The following is a 23,779-nucleotide window of genomic DNA, read 5'->3' as shown; positions in this document are numbered from 1 at the left end:
ACTCTACAACAAAGGAGGCAAGAATATACAATGGGGAAAAGACAGTATCATCAATAAATGGTGCTGGGAAAACTGGGCCCCTTTCTCACACCATTCACAAAAATGAACTCAAAATGGATTAAAGAGCTAAATGTGGGATCTGAAACCATAAAACTCCTAAAAGAAAACATGGCAGTAAACTCTTAGACATCAGTATTAGCAATATTTTTTTTGGATCTGTCTCTCAGGCAAGGGCAACAACAGCAAAAATAACAAATGGGACTACATCAAACTAAAATGCTTTTGCACAGCAAAGGAAACCATCAACAAAACGAAAAGGCCCCCTACTGAATGGAAGAAGATATTTGCAAATGATATATCTGATAAGGGATTAGTATGTGAAGAACTTACACAACTCAATACTAAAAAAACAAACAATTCAATGAAAAAAATGGGCAGAGGACCTGAACAGACATTTTTCCAAGAAGACACAGAGATGGCCAACAGACACATGAAAAGTTGCTCCACATGACTAATCATCAGGGAAATGCACATCAGAACCACAATGAAGTATCACTTCACATCCGTCAGAATGGTTATTATCAAAAAGATAAGAAATAATAAGTGTTGACAAGGATGTAGAGAAAAGGGAACCCTTGTGCGCTATTGGTGAGACTATAAATTAGTACAGCCACTGTGGAAAACAGTATGGAGGTTCTTCAAAAAATTAAAAATAGAACTATGGGGGCTCCTGGCAGGCTCAGTCAGTAGAGCCTCTGACTCTTGATCTCAGGGTTCTAAGTTCAAGCTCCACGTAGAGATTACTTAAAAATAAAATCTTAATAAAAACGAAGAACTATGATATGATCCAGCAATTCCACTTCTGGATATTTATCCAAAGAAAACAAAACACTAATTCAAAAAGATATATGCATCCCTATGTTCATTGTAGCCTTATTTACAATAGCTAAGATATGGCAGCAACTTAAATGTCCATCGAGAGATGAACAGATAAAGAAGATGTGATACGTACACACACACACACACACACACACACACACACAGGAATATTATTCAGCCCATAAAAAAGAATGGATCTTGATATTTGTGACAACATGGATGGACCTAGAAAGAATCACGGCAAGTAAAATAAGTCAAATGGAGAAAGACAAATACCATATAATTTCACTTATATGTGGATTCTAAAAAGCAAAACAAACAAACAAAACAGAAGCAGATTCATAAATACAGGAAACAAGTTGGTGGTTGCCAGAGGGTAGAGAGGTAGAGGGACAAGCAAAATAGGTGAAGCGGATTAAGAGGTACACACTTCAGTTTTAAAACAAATAAGTCACAGGGATGTCAAGTACAACACAGGGAATGTAGTTGATAATACTGTAATAACTTCATATGCTGACAGATATTAACTAAACTTATCGTAATCATTTTATAATGTGTATGTCAAATCACTATGTTGTACACCTGAAGCTAATATAATATTCTATGTCAACTATATTTCAATTAAAAATAAAATAAAGGGGTGCCTGGGTGGCTCGGGCAGTTAGGAGTCTGCCTTCAGCTCAGGCCATGATCTCAGGGTCCTGGGATCAAGCGAGCCCTGTGTAGGGCTCAGTGCTCACCATGGAGTCTGTTTGTCCCTCTCCTTCCCCCTCTACTCCCCCCGCCCCCCCGCCGCCCGCTTGGACTCTCTCTCTCAAATAAATAAAATCTTTAAAAAATAAAAATTAATAAATAAGATTGAAAATAATTAGTAAATTTCCTGTCCCAGACTAAGATTTAAATTTCATCATATTCAACTCTTTTTTAAGTTTTTTTGAAATAAGGTATGGTACAAATAAGCAAAATATTCAGCTTTTAAGAGCTGAGTCTTTTCAGTTTTGGAAACTACTAACCCCATTAGATATGTACTGACTTTGCACTGGACGCAAAGCAGTGGGCAAGGCTTTTCCCTCCCCACGCACACCCTAATTCTCAGTACCATCCCCCGGCCTATCATGGATGTTCCACATAGCATTCCATTTCCTCCCTGCATTAATTCAGAAGAGAGAACCCTAAACATTCAAGGTAATATAGAGCCTTTAACCAGATCTACCTGAACCTCAATAATTCTCTACAAAAATAAATATAATATTTTCTTCTTTTGATATCTGGCACCAAGGATGCTAGTCAATTCAAGCCATTCACACCAACAGAAGCTCAGAGGTGGAATAAACACAGGAAATCAAGTCAAGAGACAGTATGCATAATGTTGGAACAAGGGTGTCAGGGTCAAAATAATATGGGTACGCAAGCTGAGTGATCTTCAGCAGGTTTCCTAAGCTCTCCAAGTCACGGTTCCCTCATCTGGAAGATGGGGAAAAATAGCTATTTCACAAAGTTGCTCTGAAAATTAAATGAGACTCTATACGTACAAGGACCCAATCTTGTCATGACATTCATTTATTAAGTGGCAGTAAGTACTAAGAATGTGCCAGGTGCTGGCAACACTGTGATGAACCAGGCAGACAGCTCCCTCCCTCCACACGCCTCTCCCCGCAGATTGGGGCTACTGTCTGGGGGAAGACAAGCATTAAACAAGTACTTACAATACACAAATAATGGCTATAAGAGGAGAAGTTCAAGTCACCATAGCCTAATTTAGAGTTCCAAAAAAATGGAAGCTTATGAAATGGTAAGCAAACCTATGTATTTAATAATATTCTGCTCTGGTAAACTTGTCTTTGTCAATCTCAATGTCCTTCTCTCTCTCTCTCTCTCTCTCTCTCTTCCTTCTCCTTATTTCCCAGTATCATGACAACATTTCTAGCCTACCTTCATCTTCAAACAGCATTCAATGAGCCATTTTTTTATTAACTCATTTTTATAAAGTGTACATGACTGCAAAGGTTTAGCATAGTACCTCTGCCCGCTGCTAACTTCAGTATCTTCATTTTAAGCTACAATGTGGCATTCCCCAAGGGAAGAGTGTATCTGCGATAAAATTTTGTTTTTTTGTTTTATTTTGTTTTTTTATTTATTTGACAGAGAGAGATAGCGAGAGCAGGAACACAAGCAGGGGGAGTGGGAGAGCGAGAAGCAGGCTTCCTGCTGAGCAGGGAGCCCGATGCGGGGCTCGATCCCAGGACCCTGGGATCATGACCTGAGCCGAAGGCAGACGCTTAACGACTGAGCCACCCAGGCGCCCCTAGGTTTTTGTTTTTTTAATTGAAAGCATTTAAAAAACTTTTTCAGCTTCAAATTATTTCAAAGTTATAATTAAGTAGCAAAAAGCAGTAAAAAATGTTTCCAGATACACTTTACTCATCTTCCCCAAATGTTACCATTTTACATAACTACAGCCCACTTATTGAAAATAGAAAATTACCATTGATAAAATATTATTCAGGTTTTGACTTTATTGAGAAAAGTATTGGGGTCTGAGGAGAGAGTCAGAGGCATTATGTACAACTGATCACTGGCTTCGTGGGTGATTTAAAACAGCAGACAATTCAGCTTTCCATTTATTTTGGGCTTCCAATGATGGAATGATGGGAGGGGGCATGTATATTACCTTCCTAATTTCCTTTTGTGCATAGTAATGCTAAAATTTATGTGGATTTTTGAAAGACATAAACTCAAGAGAGTTCTTTTCCCAGCAAGTATTTAATCAATTCCCTATAAGGTCCCAGGAACTCTGCTGAACTTTGGGGAATCAAAGATCAGATTCCTGTTCTGCTTGGGTACCACTACTGCACTCATCTTTGGAGGAATAATCACATTTAATCTTTACAACAATCCCTAGGAGGTAGGAACTGCTGTTACACCTGTTTTGTTTTGTTTTTCTTTTAAAGATTTTATTTATTTATTTGACAGAGAGAGAGACAGCGAGAGCAGGAACACAAGCAGGGGGAGTGGGAGAGGGAGAAGCAGTCTTCCCACAGAGTGGGGAGCCCACGCAGGGCTCGATCCCAGGACCCCGGGATCATGACCTGAGCCGAAGGCAGACGCTTAATGACTGAGCCACCCAGGCGCCCCTGTTATGCCTGTTTGACTGAAGCCAAAAATAAGGCTCAGAGACCTAGCAAGGAGACCAGACAGCTTCTCTGCTTAACTTCCACGCCATGCTGTGATGAGTGCTATTGATATGTTTTCAAGTCTGGAACAGTATGTTGATATATGAAATCACCTGCTCTGCTTTTATATAAAACATAACATGGGCATACTACCATAGAAATGGCTTAGAAAGAAAAGCAACTATATAATAAACCTTAAAAAGATGGGTACATTTAGGAACAATAGTTTGTCATTTGGAAGGGTTTAGAACTTACCAAACGTTTTTCCAGAAGGGCTGTTGTCCCTGTTAAGAGCAGGTCAGGATACAAATGTGCACATGGGAATGGTATAAAAGAGACAGCTTCAAGTCATGGATCAACAATCTCCTCAGCCTAGGACGTCAATACTCTAGTGCACATATTCACACCTTTTCTGCTTTTATTCAAAGGGATAGACAGCCTTGGAATTTTAGCATATGATTAAGTGGTTATTATACTGATCATACCTTGTTGTTGTTTTCAAACGCACACGTTCTAGTAGCTGTGTCGTCGTGGTGAGTGTTAACTTTTCTTTGGGTCCTGGGGCTTTCAGAGCTGGTCCGAGCCTGGTAATGAGAGTTAGCTTTGGCAATGGAGTAGAACCTTCCCTTTCTCCAAATGTTTGCTGTGATCGTGCGGTATCTGAGGACGTGGGTGGCTGACAGATCCATGCCTACTTAGAGGCAAAACTACTCAGAACCCCGCCCGTTTTGTGGGGAGGAATGGCATCTCCCCACGGGAAGGGCGGCACTGTTGTCCCCACTGGGAAGGGCGGCACTGTTGTCCCCACACAGTGGACGGGGAGACAGATGCACATGCACGTGGGCTTCTGTGGGTTCCACTCCATTTTGAAGTTCATTTTAAAAATGAATTTGAATTTAAGGTGTCTCAAAGCTGGGCCCCCTCTTTTGAGAACAGAGGAGAGGGCGATGGGAAAAGGCTTTCCCTCGGGTGGGACAGGAGGCGCCCCAGCGGCGGGAAGCTGCAGAGGAAGCAGTGTTTGGGGAAAGGGCCCTCGGGGGTACACACCTTCCAGATCCCGCTCCTCTGCAGACGCTCGTCCTGGACCCCACGGCCGCGTGCCTTCACCGCGCAGGGGAGGGGACGGAGGAACCCACGAGCCCCAGCCTCCTAGCACTCCACTCTCGCCACGCTTCTCTGGGGGAGCCGAGGCGGCGGGGCGCAGAGCCTCGGAGGCAGGCGGGGCGGGCACGGCGCCCGGAGGAGAGCGCGAAGGGCCGGCGGCGGCCTCGCGGCGCGTCCACATGTGGCGGGGCCGCAGGGGGGGGGGGGACGGGGAGCCGAGGGGGAGGGTTTACATCTCCGCGAAGTTCCCGGATGGTCGCAGCCTCCCGGCGCTGAGCGTTTTTCCTGCCCGGCCGGCTCAGCCCTACAGACCCGGGAGAAGTTTCCCAGAAAAAAATGCCCGGCGCGCCGCGGGGCCCTGGAGCCGCCCGGAACCGCTGCGCGGTAAGGGACGCGCCGCCGCCGTCGCCTCGGGCGCGACCGGAGCCCGGGGTCTTAGGGCGGCGCCGGGGGAGACCCCAGCGGCCGCCGGGGACGCCGGGGAGGGGCAGGGCTCGACGGCGGGGTGGGGAGCGCCGCGCGGCAGCGGGCGGGGGCGCCCGGGGCGTCGGGGCTGCGTCGGCGGCGGGCGGTGGGCGCGGGCGCGCGGGCAAGGGGGGTTGGGGGGGAAGGGGCCGCGGACCGCGGGGCTCCGGACGCGGGCGCCTCCCCCCTGGGCTCAGCAGACCCCGGGGCCGCCCGCGGGACTCGGGACCCGCTGCCGCCGTAGTTCCCCGAGGCAGGGGCTTCGCGGGTATGCGCTGGAGCCGCATCTACACCCCCCGACTCGGGCGGATGGGGACTTTGCGGCATCCCCGGGCCAGTTCTTGCCCAGGAACCGCCTCGCTTTCTTCGCTGGGGGAATCGAGCCCATCCCGCAACTCGGCTTCCCAAACTAGGCTCCCGCCTGCAGACTGCTGCTCGCTCTCTGGTCGGTGTAGATGCGCGCGTTAGATGTGCGCGTTGACCTTAGAGGCACTTCCAGTCCCCGTCAGCGCTTTTCCCCCAGTCCGGGGCCTTTCCCGAACTTTCCGGGCAGCCTCACTTCAGTCTCATTCCCCCTTCCTTTTTCTACTAACGCATTTTTTCCAAAAAAGAACTGTTGAAGAAAGTTGCAAGCGTAAGAGAAACCAGCTGACCCAGTCAAGGCGACCCAAATCTTCAACGGGTGTTTAGTTAGACTTTCAACTCTTAGAGATTAACAAAGGGTGTGTCTGTGTCAGCCAGGTCTTCTGGTCCTGCGTTATCCCAGAGAAATATTCGCTCCTGCGCCACGGGCTCCTGGCTTTATTTCTTCGGGAAGCTTATCAAGTTGTTAGCAGTGACTGGGTGGACTTAGTCCCTTTTTCTGAAAATTACGTGTCACTACTGTCCCCTGGATAGTCACTGGACCCCACCCCCAATCGCTGGCCCTGTACAGCCCCAGACTCCGGGCGATGCAGCCGCGGAGCCCCTGGACACAGTCCCGCCCTGGGTGGGTTTTCTTTTGCCAGTTTCCCAGGACAATTTCAAAACAATACTGTAGCTTCACTTTGAGTCATTGGCCTATTTTTCCTCCTCAAAAATGCCTTTTCTTATAATGGATAAAATAATCAGAAGGACGTTTTTTGCTTTTTGTTTTAGTTGGTATAAATTACCTTTTGACTTTTTGAGATGAGAGAGCCCCATACACCATCAGCATGTTGCGTTTTAACCCCTCCTTACAGTGTCGGCCTTCTGCTCTTGCCGTGTACCTTTACCTGGCTGTCATCCCCATAAGGTTGACTTTCTCAGGAACCAAACCCCCGTTCATCTATCTGTAGGAGCCCATTACCTGTTATGGAAGTGTGCAGACTAGACTCTGCAGATGTTATTAAACATTTTAGTCCCATCTTCTTCTTCTTGGGACCTACCCAACCATGCCATCACTTTGACTCCCTAGGAAGCACATAAACTCTTTTGGGTTTGTGGGGCACCTGGGTGGCTCATTCAGTTCAGTGTCCAACTCTTGATATCGGCTCAGGTCCTGATCTCACCATCCTGAGGTCCTGAGTTCAAGCCCTGTGTGGGGCTCCACACTGGGCATGGAGTCTACTTAAACAATAGTTTTGGATTTGTGTGAGGCAGAGCAAAGGGATTTGTAAGCAAAGTAAGATCAAATTCTGGGACATTTACAATGAGATTATTTCCAACTAGAGAGATTCATGCCTTCCTCCATTTGCTTGTTCACTTCAATTAAGACAATTAAGTCTCTAGTGGGCGTTCAACCACTTGCTTGTGCTGTTAGGCATATCATAGAACTTGAGACTCATTTATCTCATCCAAGAAATGGGGTTGACAACGTTTGCTTTTTGCCCATAACGATGTGAGGATCAGGTGAGGTGATGGAGTTCAAAACAGCAAAAGCAACACAGCACAAGGCATCAGAGGGCCACCCAGACACCATGCAAGGTGTAGCGTCCCAATAAAAGCGCGATAAAGAGCTGAAGTGGTGAGGGGGAGGAGGTAGTGAGTGCAGAGAAGTTGGTCTGCTCTTATCTTTCAGATTGACTGTCTCAGGTGCTCTGGCCAGGGCTGAGTGGGAAGAGTTCATTCCTGAGTCTGTGTCACTGTCTGATATTTCAGGGTGTTCCTAACTATGGTTGTAATTTTAGGAAATAGACAGTTTCTGCAGAGTACACCAGGAGAACAAAACTAAAGAAAAGCACCTTTTCTTCATTGCTATAACCTGGTTTGTTTTTCATATTCAGGATTCTATCTCCCAGAGCCGTGGTCTTCCTGAAACCTGCCCTCCAACAAGGTCTACCAAATTCCATTATGATTTCCATACAGAGGTCTCTCTGCCACTGTGTCCCAGGAGCCCGCAATGAGGCCAAGTGTTGGAAGGTTGGTAGGCGTGGCCTTGAGAATAGCCAGGACCCACATCTGTGAGGCAGGTCTCATGGACTCCAGCCAGATACTCATTTGGCATGGAGGGTCCCTGCTAGGGGTCGCTGCTGTGGCCTGTGCGTGCTGTGTGTGGCAGAGTGGGAGGCATCGCTCAGAAAGAGGTGGGAGTTTGCCCCTGAACGCTTACCTTCTGGTAGAGATGAGCCAGGTTTCAAACAGTGGAATGCAAAGCAGAATGTGGTAAAGAAGGTAAAAAAGATACAGATCAAATGCAAGGAATTTAGAGGAGAGTGAAATTACTTGCACCTGGAGGGAGTCAGTCTTTCACTCGTTTGTCCATTTAACGAATATTTATGAGGTGTCTACTAAGGGCCAGGCATAGGAGGAGGAGTGGGCCCGTTCACACTGCGTTCCACCTTCACTGCTCCAGTGAGGAACAGTTCCAGTCCCAGCTCCCTGCTACAAATGAATACTTCCTCCCTCAGCCTCATTGTATCACCCAGCCCAATATTTGTCGATTGTTCCTCACCCTGCAGGGATTACTGTCAGGTCAGAATAATTCTGGCCCTTGAATACTTTGGAATAGTTAAAAACTCTGGTCACACCAAAGCCCCCCGAATACCTTCAGTTAGTTGAGTAATGCTGTTCTCTTTGTGTTCACTTTGACTAGTATTGAGGTATGCTGGTCTTTAGCCATGGGTGTGACTAGAAAGAAGCTTATAAAAGGCTTGATTCTGTAAATCTGTGTGAAGCCCAGAAATCTATTATTTGAGAACACCCCCCCCCCCCGTAATACTGATGTGCTACTAGGTGCAGAGTCCCCTAAAGGTGAAAGCATGGGTCAGGAAGTTGGGCAGATCTTGCTTCCCGTCCCATTTCTGTCTTTTGCAAGTTCTTTAACCTCTGTTTCTTGGCCTTTAAAATGAGAGTAACTACCTCTTCCTACAGGTTTGTTGTGAGGGCCCGATGAAGTCATGGATGTGGATTGCTTAGCCCATTATCCAGGACAGTGCTGCTGCTTGGTATTTGTGGGCCATTATGATTACTTTTATCAATGTTAGTATATACCAAACATTGTTGGTATTCGTCTTTTCAAATGGAAATTCAAGAAGAGCCTACATTGAGGAACAGCCTTTTATATACAGTAACATATGATAATCCCTTGGTGGTCTGTAGTTGAGTGTTTCACCCCAAACACCATGTGTATTCTCTTACCAACTGGAGAAGGAGGAATCTCACAGAGAGGAAGCTCAGTTTTGGGGGCCACCAGCCTTACACAATCAGGCCTACTCTGCTGAGGTTATCAGGGCAGATACAGGGTGGAAAAGCAAAGGCAAGACCTGCTATACCTTCCGCCATGGCCCCGTGGCACCAGGAAGTGGCATGTTGTGACGTGATGGGGGCCATTACCAATGTGGGGCTGACCAGTGGATTGGACTGCCTGCCCAGCCAGGCTGCTTTGCTCGCAGGTATAGCACCTAAGCCCATGGGGTGGGAGTGCCCCTGCTTTTGTGTTTTCCTTTGGCCCAGGATCAGGAAGCGTGGTTCCTGGGAAGCATGCTTAGCATTACAGTCTTCAGGTCCATTGTAAACACTTGCTGAGAAGTCAAAAGTAGGTTTTGCTAATACTCAGTAAAAGAGGAATGTAGCTAAAATAGACAGGAGACGCAATTACCCACAATTTTCATTAGTTTAGAAGCGTCGGTAAACATAGTTCGTATTGTAAAAACAAGTTGCTGTGGTGTTATAGAACATTTTAGCATTACTTACTATGGATATATTTTTTTCTCTTCTAGTAAGCCATCTTTCCAGTATAACACAATTTCTGCTTTTTAATTTTCTTTTATCTCTGAGTTTTATTAAGGGAATCAAATTCTTCAAAGCTTTCTATGATCTAGCCCAGGCTTTAAAAAAAAAATCTTTCCTTCCTTCTGTTCTTCCTTCTTGTCTTCTTTCCACTCTCCCTCCCTCTTTCACTTGCTTTCTTTAATGTTACCACTTACTATGTGTCATTTAATTGAATCATTTAGTAGCTACACAACCCTGTGAGGTACGTTCTGCTTAGATATGTGGAACTGGAGGCTGAGAAAAGTTAAGTAACTTGCCCAAGGTCACACAGCTAGTGACAGAGTGTGTATTCAGACCTGCGCCATTCAGATTCCAAACTCTGCACTTATGACCCTTCATTTCACCTTCATTAATTATATACTACTTTGCGTTTGGTGGGCTCCAGCTTAACTATTCTTTTCCATTCCCAGCTGTATGCTTTTGCGTTGCCATTTCTTCTCCACACTGCCCCTTCTCTTCACCTGATGTTGAATCCTATAGATGCCTCACCTTGGCCTCGAATACTTGTTAAGAAAAATAATAGACTTTGCTAATAGTCAATAAAAGGAGACTATCCTAAAATAGTGAAGAGACCCAATCACCTATGAATTTCCCTAGTTTAGTAGCTTCGATAAACATGGTTCGCATTGTGAAAACAGGCTTCTTAACAAGAACCGTGAGCTGATTCCTGCCTCTTCTAGTAAATTCCTGTAGCTGTTTGTTTGGGCCTCACCTGTGGCTTGGAAGCCACTCTATCTTGTATTGCAGTCACACGTGTGTCTCTCTTCCCTCAATAGATTGTAAACTCTTTCAGGACAAGAACTCTTTAAAAAAATAATTTTATATTCCCTCAGAAATAGTAGGTTCTTGTATAGTAGGCTTTCAGTAATGTTTGTTGAATGGTGGTTTATTTCTGCCACTCTGGTTGTAAGATTTGAGAGGAGTAAATTTTTCATAAAGGCAAAGTAGATCTTGATGTTTTACTGAAGATTATGTGGTCTCTGAAGATGCTAAGAAACAAATTTCATCTTAAGAGTAGTCCTTCACCATGATTGGTATGTATCCTATGATGTTATTTTTTATTCATATACATAATCACCTTTAAATGCTGTATACTTTTATGTCTTCTAAATTGAACGGTAATAATCCAATAATAAAGGAATGGGATTTTGAATTCTTATGGGGAAGGTGGGAATTACTGTAAAACCTAAGAAGTGATATTTGCTGGTCTAATACCTGTGTCTGGGTCACTTTGACATCAATGAAGGTTGGGATTCTCCCACCCACGGATTTTCTATCTTTGTCTTTGGACTAAGAGGTGCTACGCAACCTGATAAAGAAGTTTAAGCAAAATTGCAGGATACCAACCTCCCTGTAAACTACCACAGATTTCTTTGTATTTGGGAGATAGTTCTCTCAGATAAGGGGTGTCTGCAAGAGAAAGGAGTGAATGGTGAATAAAATGGAAAATTTAGAGGCAGCTAGTTTCCTGGGACAGTGGAGTCCATTACAACTTAAAAGTTTATTTTTATTTATTTTCTATTTTCTTACATAGGCAATACATACTCCATTTAATATATGTATCTGTATAGGTTTACATTATTTAAATATATTTTTTCTTTCATAAGCAATACTTGATTCCTTTAAGTATGTGTAATATGTACACCTTACCTCATTATAACAGCTAAACACAGTTGGTTACATTTCTCCAATTCTCCTTCTTCTACCCCCCACCATCTACTTACATATTTAAGACTGTGTTACATGGATATTGTTTGCATTTTGCTTGTTTTACCCTTTTGGTATTTCTTGGACATACTACTATATTCTCTTTTTTTAAATATTTTTACATAATCTCTACACCCAAGTGGGGCTCAAACTCACAACTCTGAGATCAAGAATCACACACTCTTCAGACTGAGCCAGCCAAGCACCCCACTACTACTATATTCTTAACAGCCGCATAGTATTCTGCTGTAGCAAGATATACATAGAACGTGATTGGTGCATTATTGTTGTCCACAGTCACCCATTAGAGTTTGTACTGCCAGTTCAATGACCATCAGCTCACCTGTTGGCTCTTGCTAATGATGCCCAAACAATTAATCCATTGAGTCAAGCCAAACAACCAGTCATTCACTGACAGAATAAATATAGTCATTTAGCTGGCATACACAGACCAAATGGGCAGTTTGTTGAATTTCTTGCTTTTCAACCACTTGCGTCTCCCCAACCCATTTCTGAAACCTTCCATGCATTTTTCTGTAGACATATGCAGGAGATTATGTCTGTTGCCTGAAGAATTTAGGCCTGAGAAGGATCAAGAGAGAAATCTGGCCACATCTTAGAGTGATGCAATGTTGAAATGTTGAACATGTTACCAAGTAATATTTCAGGAAACCCCTCCCCTCCCCCAGCAGAATAGATTTGGAAAGTAGAGAACCTTCAGACCTTAGAGAAGATCTTAAGAAAACATGTACCCTAGCTATTTTTTCTCTGAAAATGTAAACAGTGAGACCAGTGTCTTAACCACAGTAGTCTTGTGTTATGGGGATGGATATTTAGATAATGGAGACAGTCAGATCAGCCTGAGATATAAGAGAGTAAAATGGGCTGTTCCTGAACGGCCCCTGTCATAAGCAGCACAAGTATGTGCTGAGGGAGGGACTTTCAGGAAGGACCCTGGTGATGCATTTGAGAGAGAAAGGGGTAGGGAGGGAGAATGAGAGAAGACTAAGCCCTTTGCTTTCCTAGATCCCAGAAGGCAGGCTGAGGGACACTAAAACAAGATTTCAGATGGTACTGAAATTTCTAATTCAGTTTTTGAGGGCCTAGAAAAAGGCAAAGTAGTTGAAGGCCTTTTAAAACCCTTTTAAAAAATAGTATAGCAATTTAAGCAGTTCCTATTCTTATGTATTAGAGCCAGAATTTACCATGCATGGGTTAAGAAATAACCCAAAGCGTCAGTTTAAAAATCAGGTTTTGTGAGTAAAACTTCACACTGTTCTTTTCCCTAGAGTTTTAGCACTGTTTAAAAAAAAAAAAAAAAAAAAGCCACACATTTTATTTGAGATAAATTCAGAAATTAGATTGTGGTTAAAATTAAGGCAAATCTTGAGTGACGTTTTATAAGTTGTTGGAGCTAGAACCTCATTAATTAAACATCTCTCCCCCTTAATCTTCTCTTTTTTGATGAGGAACTGGGAGAAGTAAAGGGAAGTAAAGGGAAAAAATCGGTTAAAGGACTGTGTGATGGTTTTTATGGTATTATTTTAACCATAAAATTCCTTTCTGTATGGAAGTTCTGTATGTATCATCTCTACTTTGCTGTGATGAAACAATATGTCTCATAGAGCTAAGAAGAACCACCAGACCAAGTGTTCAGTCTTTGTAATTCAGTCTTTGCTTCTTTGTTTGAAAGAACAAAAATGTGATTCTGTCACTTTTTAAAAATTAAATTGTAGTTTTCACTTTGTTCAGATTACGAAAATATTATGTGGTTGCTATAAAGAAGACAAAAAAGGAAGAAGTGTGTAAAGAAAACGTTAATTTTTCTCTTATCGCTCTCAAATTCCAACTCCTCAAGGTAATCAGTATTCTCAGTTCAGGATGTGCCCTTCCTCAACTTTCTCTTTGTTTATATAACTATATACAAATACAAATGCCCATATTTTTTTCTATTAAAAAGAGAAACATACACATTAGGCTACAAGATTTTTTTTGAGATGCAGTTGACATATAACATTGTGTAAGTGTAAGCTGTACAATGTGCCGATTGATACAGTTGTATGTTGTAATATGATTACCACCGTAGCTTAACACCTCCAACACTGTTACATTATTATCATTTCTCTTTTATGGTGAGAACATTTAAGACTTCAAGTATATAATTTCAGGTATTCTAAGTCCACTATTGTTAACTGTAATCACAATGCTGTGCATTAGATTCCTAGAACTTACTCATCTAATTCCAAGTTTGTACCCTTTAGCCAACATTTCCCCATTACCCCCACCCCCAGCTCCTGGTAACCACCACTCTACTCTCTGTTTCTACAAGTTTGGCTTTTTTAGATTCCACATATAAGCAAGATCATAACGGCATTTGTCTTTCTCGGTCTTAATTATTTCACTTAGCATTAATACCCTTAAGGTCCGTCCATCTTGTCACAAATGGTAGGATGTCCTTCTTTCTCTTGGCTGAATAATAAATACTCCATTGTGTATATATACCCCATCATTATCCACTCACCTACCAGTGGACACTTAGCTTGTTTCCAGAGCTTGGCAATTGTGAATAATGCTGCGGTGAACATGGGGGTGCAGATATCTTTTCAAGATCCACAGATTTTTTCAACATAACAAAACATCATAGACATTCTCTCCAAATTAAAAAACTCATTTAAAAAATTTTTTAAATTTAAAAAAGTAAAAAATAATAAACTCATTTATATCATGGCTGCTTAATATTCCATAATTTACACGTTCAGATTGTTTCAAGTTTTGTGCTACAGCAACAGTTTTTCTCTGAACATCCGTGTGCATTAATTTGAACATGCTAACATACAGAAGCTTTTATTTTTGTCTGTCAGAGTCCCCAAAGTGGTATTACTTTCCAAAAGTTGTAATAATTCACAGTTTCATTAACACTATTTGAAAATATCTGTTTCCCCATATCCTTGCCAGCATAATTTATTTTAGAAATATAACTTTCTAATCTCTTTTTCCTGTTTTGTTTCAAATGATTTCATTAGGGAGCACTTGTCACTATCTTTAAAAAAAAAAAAAAGACACATTCATTTGAATTATTCATGTCTTGTCTTTTCCTTCATTTTCCAAAGTGCATATGATTTGTCTTCTAGAGCTGGAGGAGAAAAACTTGAGCCTAAGCTCGCTGAACTTAATCGTTGTGTATTGAAATGAAACAAAACACTTGATTTCTCTTTATAATAAAGTAAATATAGACTTCTCAGTCCCAATTTTCTCCTTCTAAAAGTATATTATTTAAGAAATTGTCTCAGGAAATATAAATGTTTTAATAAAAACAAATTTATAAAATACAAAGATGTGAAATTTTAAAGGACCTTTAAGCTTGCACAGCTAACTGGGTTTCCCTCTGGAGTCCAGAAGTCTGAAGACAAAGGTTCTTTGAGAGCGTTAGTTATAAGTTCTACTGGATTACATCAAGAGGAAAAAGTGAATCACAGCAGATAGGAATTTAAACCTGGAGCGTTGTTGAAAGCCCCTTCCCTGTTGCTCCTGCTTGTTTTTCTGGGAGGTAGGACTAGATTCCACTTCTCCTGTTCTTATAGTTGCTGAGTTCATTATAAAATTATTTGTATATAACTCCAGCAGTACATTGGTTAATCAGAAACATCTGTACAACTGGATTCGTTTATATGAACAGAATAACTAAATCAATCAGCAGAATTTCTTGTATTCGGGTAGGTCGGGCCAACATTGTGTAGTCCAGAATAATAACAGTGCTTTGTAGCTAACCTGACACAGATGGCAAAAAGATTGTGTCTGGGCAGCAGAAGTTGGAAGTGAAACTGAAGAAATCCTGTGAGTCCTTAATAGCTGCCTTAATTAAGTTTTACTCTGTTTTTAATGTTTGTGTTTTAAAAACTCAGATGCTTCAGAAAGGGATGTCCTGTTTTAAAAAAGAGCACATCAGAGTCATACCTTCAAAGGACGGAGTCTCCCGAATGAGGCTGAATTGTCCAGATCAGAGTCTCCTGAAAGATAAGTTTGTATGTTCTTCCAAACTGCCACTCAGCTGCAACAAGCCAAGGGCCTCATGCTGGGAAAACGCCGTGGACCAGAGAGGCGAACGGACATGTCTGACTAGAGGGAGCTAAATTGGGCAGAGGACATGAGTTCCCAAGAGACACTGAGGCTGGAGTCCTGATCTGACGTAGCCAGAGTAGTTCCTCGGGGTGGTGTGTCCTTGTGCAGAGCTCCGGAGGCCCACAGGAGTTGAGCAGGTTCACAGAACACAGCCCAGTTCATCTGGCTCTCGAGGTCAGTCTTACTGGAGACTCAGGAGGTCTGATAAGAACAGGGAAGTCTCTAGATGCCGAGTCTCCATGTGTGGCCCAGCCCTGAGGGACCCTGAACTCTCCATCACTTAAAAATCCGAGTCATTCTCAAGGCCAGAAGCCCACTGGCCCCAAAGAGCCAGAATCCTAAGGTGGGGTTGGGTTCTTAGTGCCTGGTTGGCCTTCTGTAGGGCTGACCTTGGTAGGCAGCTGCATTTGTTTTTAGCCAGTGAGTGGTGAATACTGAGGGAGAATAGTCCCCCCGGGGAATTGGCAGCTTTTTTTTCTCTTGCTTTATACCATAGCTTCAGCACTGGGATTTGCAAACGTTCCCATCTTCTTGGGGCCACCCTACGCTGATACTGAGAGGCTGGAGTCTTACTGGAGCCTCTCAGTATCAGCATAGGGGCACATGGCCCCTCTGCTCTACCTTCCCTTTCGTGCTGCCCCTGCATTTAGATGCCATCCATCCTCAGAGACAGTGTGGACTCTTGAAAATTAAGTTGCTTTCAGGTTAAATCCTGATATCAACCAGCTCCTTTATTTAATGCCTTTTGCACTGGATCCTCTGCGAAAAGTAGAGTGGAAAAGTGGAGAGAGCAGAAGGGTAGGAGCGCCACACATGTATTCCAGTTCCGGCTTTGCTGCCAGTAGTCATGTGACCTTGACAACAATAAAACACTGTGTGGAAGGAGAGTGGAGAAATCTGCAGGAATGGGGAGCTTGCGGCTAGGAGGATGTTTGCGATGCCTGGGATGGGGCACATGGTGTCTCCAAATCGGGCACTGTCTAAATAGTGCAGTTGTTAACATTTTAACCCATCAGTCAGAGATCTGATGACTCTGAAATGTCACCTTGCCTGTTTTTGACTAAGTATTTGATAAATAAATGAGAGAAGTGTATGTCTGTCACATCTCTCATTTAGCTAAAATAGCATACGTGTGTGTGTGTGTAGTATATAAAATCAAATTCTACTTCAGCAAACTCACTGAGTTCTTTGTCCTTGAATCTCATTGGATGCTTGCTGAAGAAAGAGCATTCGCTATTCCCCTGAGGTTTTGTTTGTACTGTTATTTGTGGAGATGGGATTTAGCTGGATGCTGTCCAGGTATGCCTAGCAGATCTTGTCTTATTTATATTCACTGAAAATCACACTACCTCCCTAGATGCATACACACACCCATTATATTGACGCTTATTCTCTATTAGTACACACACGGTCATAACCCTGAAACCACCTGTCCTCGCCATCTACTACACACGAATGCATGCACACACACACACACACACACACACACACACAAACGTGCACATACATCATTTGCTTACTCTTTTTAAGGAGTACTTCAGCTGTAACCAGGAGCACCAATTCCAAACTTTACTGGGAAAGTCCATTGCTGGAGTTTTCTATGCATCAGCCTTCACGGATTTTTGGAAGGCAGAGGCTGTTGCCTACTAACGTGCTTTTTGTGCGGTCTTAGACAAAACACCATACGAGGGTGTCTATAAGTGCATGCTTTGGAGGGTGTTCACTGTGATAGTGATGATTCCTGGGAACGGATAAAAATACCCACGTGGGGCTTCACCTCCAGAGTTCTGCCATGATCATTGGTCGGTGGCTGTGACCACTGCTGGTTGAGTTTCTTGTTTGTATTTCTTACTCGTGGTCTGAGGAACAACATGTTGCTATTTTGGCTCAGAGGCAGACCCTCTTGGATGTCTTCCAAGAAACTGTGCACTGCTTTTGCTTCTTGAGATTGGTGCTAACATTACAGGACCTCCAGTTATGCAATGAAGAGATCCTGGGCCAACAGGCTGGTAAATGGTATCCCTGTGGACTTTCTGCTTTACAGAAAGGTTACACAAACTTGTCTACCTGGGAAACAGAACCTTAGGATTGGTGCCCAAAGGAGCCCAACCACCATTAGATAAGGTTGTGACAAGGAAAAAATGCTTTTGAGTTCCAACCCAGATGCCCAAGAAAGGATGAATCCCTGGTAGAACTTTCCCCTGGGCTCCCCTTCAGCTCTGGCCCCAGCACCATGGAGGGGGAGAGGAAAAGGGAGGAGGTTTCTGGGGTTGGAGAGAGTGCAGAAGTCAGCAGTGACAGAGGAAAAAGAATCTGGTGGTTCAGAGCTGCAGGGAGAAGCCCCAGGAGGGGGATAGGGAGGCAGGCAGTGAAGGGAGTGAGATCCTTAACCTCCCCTGCTCCCAGGAAGCCCCTGTGCTCATGAGGTTGCTGTGCAGGGGGCTGGAAGTGCAGGGAAGCTTGTTGAGCCGGCCTACACTGTGGTCTGCCCTTAGAAAGAACTCATTAGGAGACAGAAATAAGAGGATGCCCGCTCTTCTAACGCTTACTCACAGAAGTCAAGAATGAATTATTCCTCCAGATTTCCAGTAGTCATTTTTGGACAAATAATAATCCTAATAGCATCTAACATAGATACTGCTTACTGTGTACCAGGTAATGTTCTAAATGCTCTAAATTAACTCCCTGAATCCATAGAATGATCCTATGAGGCAGGCACTATTATCTTCATTTTGTAGATGAAGAATTTGAGGTTAATAAACTTGTCCAAGTTCACATGGTTAACTTGGCAGAGTTGAGATTCAGCCCAAGCCGTGTGGTTTCAGAGCTCGCCCTGAACCATGATGCCCCCCACCTCCCTGCCGGCTCCTCAGTGAGGGGCATAAAACTGGAAAGGACCTAAGTGGCCCCAGCTTTTTTCAAGCAGATGACTAGTCACTAGCACAGTGTTCTGTGGAAATAACCCGGGCTTTCTGTTCCTCTGTTTTTCCTGATGCGCCTGGGTTAGGGTCACCAACCCACTGGGAAAGGACAGCCTGAGACAGTGAAGACCAGCCTGCTCTTTGGTGGTGTTTTGGGTCCAGCATGAGCTTTGCTCTGAATCATCCACTTTTAACACCCAACACCCACCACAGACTACGTTCTAAGTGACCCTCTAAGGTTTTAGTGTCTCTGATGAGGAAGAAAATCTTCCTAGAGGGTCACAAGTGCTGCCTGAGACTGGTGTCATTGACTAGTGTCACATGATATTCTCAAGAGTAAATGAATAACACAAGTTATATTTAGCAGGTGGGTAAGGAGTATAATACTCAACTATGAAACATAGAACCTCTAGTAGAATCTTAGAATGACGGAGCTGGGAAGCAGAGTGAAGAGGAAGATTATTTTGCCCATCCTCCCGTTTCACAGGTGAGGAAACAGAACCCCAGAGAAGTTAAGTGACTTTCCCAAGGCCAATCTAGCTGGTAGCAGAGTTGACACAAGAACCCCGGCTGGCTGAGTTCCAGTCCAGCTCCCTTCCCTGCCCAAGATTGCATAAAGTAGTCCATAAATGATTTTCTTATTAAACGGCAGGTGAAGCATAGAATGGTCTGTTTCTTTACTGGGCAAGACTGAGGCCAGCATTGCCCTAAAGATGTGAGGAGCTCAGCTGGAAACCTCCCTCGGGTACAGACCGCGGTAAGCCCATGTGAGGAAAAGGCAAGGCAGTGGTCAGATGCAGCTACTCCTGGGGAGTTGGCGGGGCCAAGCCTCTACCTTCTAGATGGTCCTGGCCAGAGAGCAGTGATCTGTCCCCAGCACCCTCGCTCTAAGTCTGTTGTTTTGAAGGTGAAGAAATTAAGCTGGCTCAATTTATAGCTGAGTTCAGTGAGGGGGAAGTGGTCACTTCTCTACCATAAAGAAAAATGTATCTCAAAACCCTGCTCCTGAGAGTAACTGCCAGGCAGCCAGCCCTCGGTCAACCCTGCAGGCTGCAGGTTTCTTGCTAGATTGCCAGGATGGAGAATTTTAAGCCCTTCCTGGTAGAGGCTCCAGCAGCCTGTGGAGGCCTCCCTGGGGACCTCTGCATCACCAGCAACCTGGCAGGACTGCTGGCATCTGGGGTCAGAATCACCGGGGCCCAACAGACGTTTTTGCTGACAAGGACAGCTGCAGGTCACCTTTGTACCTGCAGAACCATGGCCTAGGAATTTCTGCAGGCAAGAATGGAGAGGAAGTCAGTTCTGCCTCAAGAAGAGACAGAAATCTAAGACTGGGAGGGCATCCAGAGCTGTGTTCCACGCTTCTGGGCTCTACTGCCTCAAAATGGGCCCAGAGGGGGCTGTAAGATAACTTTGTCTGGGGCTGATTTCAGCCCTGGTCTTGTGCGATGCCACCCCAGCAAGAGCACTTGGTGGGGAGGGGGGTGGGATTAAAACTAAGGGCGGAAAAGAAGCTTTGAGGAGCATTCACTATAACCCCTGCAGAGACCTTGACCAGTAGTCCCCCGAAGCACCCTCTTGGTGGACCGCCAAGGGGCGAGGGGCAATTTAGTCCTTCCCTCCCTTCAAGCGTTGCAGCTCTGTCAGCCCCTTTGTGGATTTCTCTGGCAATTTATCTGGCCATCTTTTCAAGCCCAGGAAAAGATAAAATAAAGAAAAAGCTGTCCTGGGAACAGAAGGTAAAACAAAACCAAGTTCATTCTTAAGCTAGATCTGATCTGGAAGGTTTTCAGGGAGGTACACCGCTCACCAGCCCCATTGGGCCTTTCCAGCCTCAAATCTGTAGGTCATTGTTCTTGGTCAGAGGGCATCAGGATCTTTTTGCTTATCTGGTATGACCTGGCTAGAATTGAGCAAGCAACCGGAGGCAGAGATAGGATTCAAAGTTAGACATTTCTGACTTCCATGCCTGGGGTCTCCCTACCTTGCGCTTGATTAGAGTGACAGTTTTGGTGACGTGTCCTGCTTCTGTGCTTTGCCAGAGTTGGCCAGCCTCCTGTGACGCCAGATCCCTTGGGCCACTCCTGCCCTGTTGCTGCTCCTCCCCCTCCATAAGCCTAGCTGTCGCAGAAAGTAGCTTCCAGGTCTCCCTCTGAGTGGTCAAGGAGTATGGAGAGGGCTGCTGTGGGCAAGCGCCAGGCCCGATGCACAACAGGCCACTTTCTCCTGAGCTTACTATCCCAGCTCCAGTGTAGGCCGATACACTGATACTGAGACCAGTAATGGCCTGCTTGCTTGGAGGAACTAGGGGACGGAGTGTACTGTAACTAGTCCCATTGCATGAGTCAGCCCAGGGAGTTCCTCCTTTTGTCCCCCACAAGGTATATCAGAAGGGCCCAAAGCAGAAGAACTGTGCAAATACGCTCGGTTCTAATAGAGAAACCACAGGCAAGGAAGCTTGGCCTGTATAGATTCTGGGGGCTGGGAAGACCGAGCATGGGAGGTCCCTGCTTCCCAGACTCAGAGTATTTTTAAGAGAGAAAATTGAAGAAGCAACAAATGGTGTTGAGTTTAAAAAACAGCAGGAAGCAGCATGCTCAGAGGGTGGCCCTGTTCCTCTCCTTGAATCACAGATGAGAAGGGGACACGGTATCTGGCAGTATTTGAAAAGGAATCTCCCTGTGAACAGTGAGTACACCACATAAAGAAGCGTTGTCTAAACCAGTGTTTGGAACCTTTCTTGACCATGACTCACAGTAAGAAATATATTTTTTATTGCGATCTAGGATGGATGGATGGTTAGATAGGTAAGAGAAAGAGAAGTTTTATAAAACAACTCCCACTCTTACCAAATGCAGTACATTATATCTATATATCTTTTAAAAAGCTGGTTCCGGGGGCGCCTGGGCGGCTCAGTCGTTAAGCATCCGCCTTCGGCTTGGGTCATGATCCCAGGGTCCTGGGATTGAGCCCCCACGTTGGGCTCCCTGCTCCTCAGGAGGCCTGCTTCTCCATCTCCCACCCCCCCTGCTTGTGTTCCCTCTCTCGCTGTGTCTCTCTCTCTGTCAAATAAATAAAATCTTTTTAAAAAAATAAATAAAAAGCTGGTTCGACCCACTAAATTGACTTGACGGTCAGAGAATAGGCAACAACTTGCTGTTTGAAAAAGACTGATTGGAACAGAAACGTGTCAGACATGTAGTCTCACTATAGCTCTGGCAGATTCTGCAGAAGGAGATCCCGTACCCAGGCTTCATGGTCCCAGAAGAGGTTCTCCTCACTCTTCTAATGACTAGAAGCTGGTGGAGGGGTGATGGCGCTGGAGGATCAAGGAAGGGAGAGGAGGCCGTGGCTGAGGGAGGGAGCGGGAGGCTGAGTTATGTCCTGTTCATGCGGAAACACTTGCGTGCTCGTGATGTGTCCTGGCACAGAGAAGACAGACTCTGCTCACCACGAAAGGATACTCATGGTTGAGTGAGCACGGAAGGATTTCCATCCACAACGGTTTGTAGTGAAATGGGACACGGGGAGCTTGAGTCCCCTTCATTCTGCATTCCCTAAATGAGGCAACCATGGTACAGGACTGCGTTCAGTGTGACACCCCTAAGTTCTGTGTCTCATTTATATTTAGTAGTCAAGAAATGTTTATTGAAAGGCCATGTTATGTAGTTAGTACTTGCAACTAGACTAGTAAGAATCCTAATTATACATGGTGGTATTAAAAAAGCATTATTTGAAAGGCACTTTAGCATGCTTGATTCATAATGTCACGTAAGTGGGACAGGAAAGAGAAGAAAGGCCCAGGAAAGTTTGGGTTATATAGAGGAACTGCTAAAGCCCATCGGAGTTTTAGGTCCTCCACACAGCATGCCTTTAAACAGTTGAGGTTTGTTTGGTTTGACTTTGAGGCAGGCCTCAGGGCAAGTTGCTCTGGCCCTTTGCTTGGAAGGAGGTCCAGGTGGTGTGAGGCAAGTGGACCCTGGCTTATCAGGGAGCACAAGAGAGAACATTCGGAGTTTCCCCCACTGCCGTGAATCTGCACCTGCACTTGGTTTACCCACTCGGCTCAGGCAGTTCAAGACGATGTGACTTAGGCCTAAGTCACCCAAGTCTCTGTGGAGAGGAGGGGGCTTGGGGACCAGTCTGCGTTCTCAGTTCTGGATCCCCCAGCACCGATGGAGCACTGGGCTGACAAGTGGTCTGGGGCCATGGAAACGCTGCTGGTGCGGGTCCCTGAGCTGGCTTTCCTATAAGCGTCAGCCCAGTACCTGAGCCTGGCGGTCTGGATCCCTACTAACCACCGAAATCAGCTACAGGTCCTTCTTTCAAGCAGCTGTGGGAGGAGAGGGGGAGTAGGCAGGGAAGAGGGAATTTGAAGAGAGGAGAGGCAAAGACGTTAATGTGATTTGACAAAAGATATTCCAATAGATTGGCTTCCCTCCTAAAAGTGAACAAATACACTAAATATCATCTCAAGATGAGTGCTGTCAATTTTATTTATTTTTTTAAAGATTTTATTTATTTATTTGAGAGGGAGAGAGAGCACGAGCAGGGGAAGGAGCAGAGGGAGAGGGACAAGCAGATTCCACACTGAGCACGGAGCCTGACACCGGGCTCGATCCCATGACTCTGAGATCATGACCTGAGCCGAAATCAAGAGTCAGACCCTGAACCCACTGAGCCACCCAGACGCCCCCGATTGTTGTCAGTTTTATACATGAGTTCAAGTTTCACATGGCCCAACCCCAGAGAAAACAGCTAGGAATGACTGGGAACTGAGGATAATTTGCACTCTTCAAAAGATCCCCTGGGATTCTGCCATAAAGAGCAGGTAGCTCTTTGCCTCTGGGGCATGGACATGGGCATTGGGACCTTGGATGTGTAAGGGGCTTCACAGGATGGTGGGCCCACCTAGCAGACTCTGTGTTTTTAATACATTGCTCTTTACACCTATTTTAAGGTAAAGAACACTCATGGATAAGGCCAAGTCCAGATGCAAAAGAGCATTCAGAATAAAAGGGTAGGCAGGGAGCCCCAGGTTCTGGTTTCATTTCCATCTTTGTCTCTATGACCTTGGGTCTTGGTTTCCTCTTCCATAACTTGGGGGAGGTTGGAGATGCTCCCTCTGACCTCCTTCAGCTCAAACACCCTGTGACTCTCTTCAGCCTGAGAAACATTTTC

At 44.7% G+C, this 23,779-nt stretch overlaps 1 protein-coding gene and 1 long non-coding RNA gene across 5 annotated transcripts in view; one reads left to right on the top strand and one right to left on the bottom strand.

The window, feature by feature from the left end:
* The window catches only part of LOC118525213 (uncharacterized), a 127,464-nt gene extending 122,110 nt beyond the window's left edge, over positions 1-5,354 (bottom strand). For both annotated transcript variants that reach the window (XR_013447217.1, XR_013447218.1), the window contains exons 1-2: positions 5,100-5,354; positions 4,538-4,636 (exon numbers count right to left, since the gene is read on the bottom strand). This is a non-coding gene — a long non-coding RNA (uncharacterized LOC118525213). The remainder of the gene's footprint in view (positions 1-4,537; positions 4,637-5,099) is intronic.
* A 38-nt stretch (positions 5,355-5,392) lies between these two features.
* Positions 5,393-23,779, top strand: part of WIPF1 (WAS/WASL interacting protein family member 1) — a 118,260-nt gene continuing 99,873 nt past the window's right edge. Inside the window, exon 1 of one of the 3 annotated variants that reach the window (XM_036075782.2) lies at positions 5,393-5,540. The gene's annotated coding sequence lies outside the window, so the exon portion shown is untranslated. Of the gene's footprint in view, positions 5,541-21,025; positions 21,287-23,779 lie in introns of those variants that run through there. The other 2 variants (XM_036075781.2, XM_078071011.1) reach the window with 2 other exon arrangements.

The sequence above is a fragment of the Halichoerus grypus genome, chromosome 4 (genome assembly GCF_964656455.1).
Source record: "Halichoerus grypus chromosome 4, mHalGry1.hap1.1, whole genome shotgun sequence".
NCBI classification, from domain to species: Eukaryota; Metazoa; Chordata; class Mammalia; order Carnivora; family Phocidae; genus Halichoerus; species Halichoerus grypus.
The sequence above is the reverse complement of the archived record's forward strand: the minus strand, read 5'-3'. Positions and strand labels throughout refer to the sequence as shown.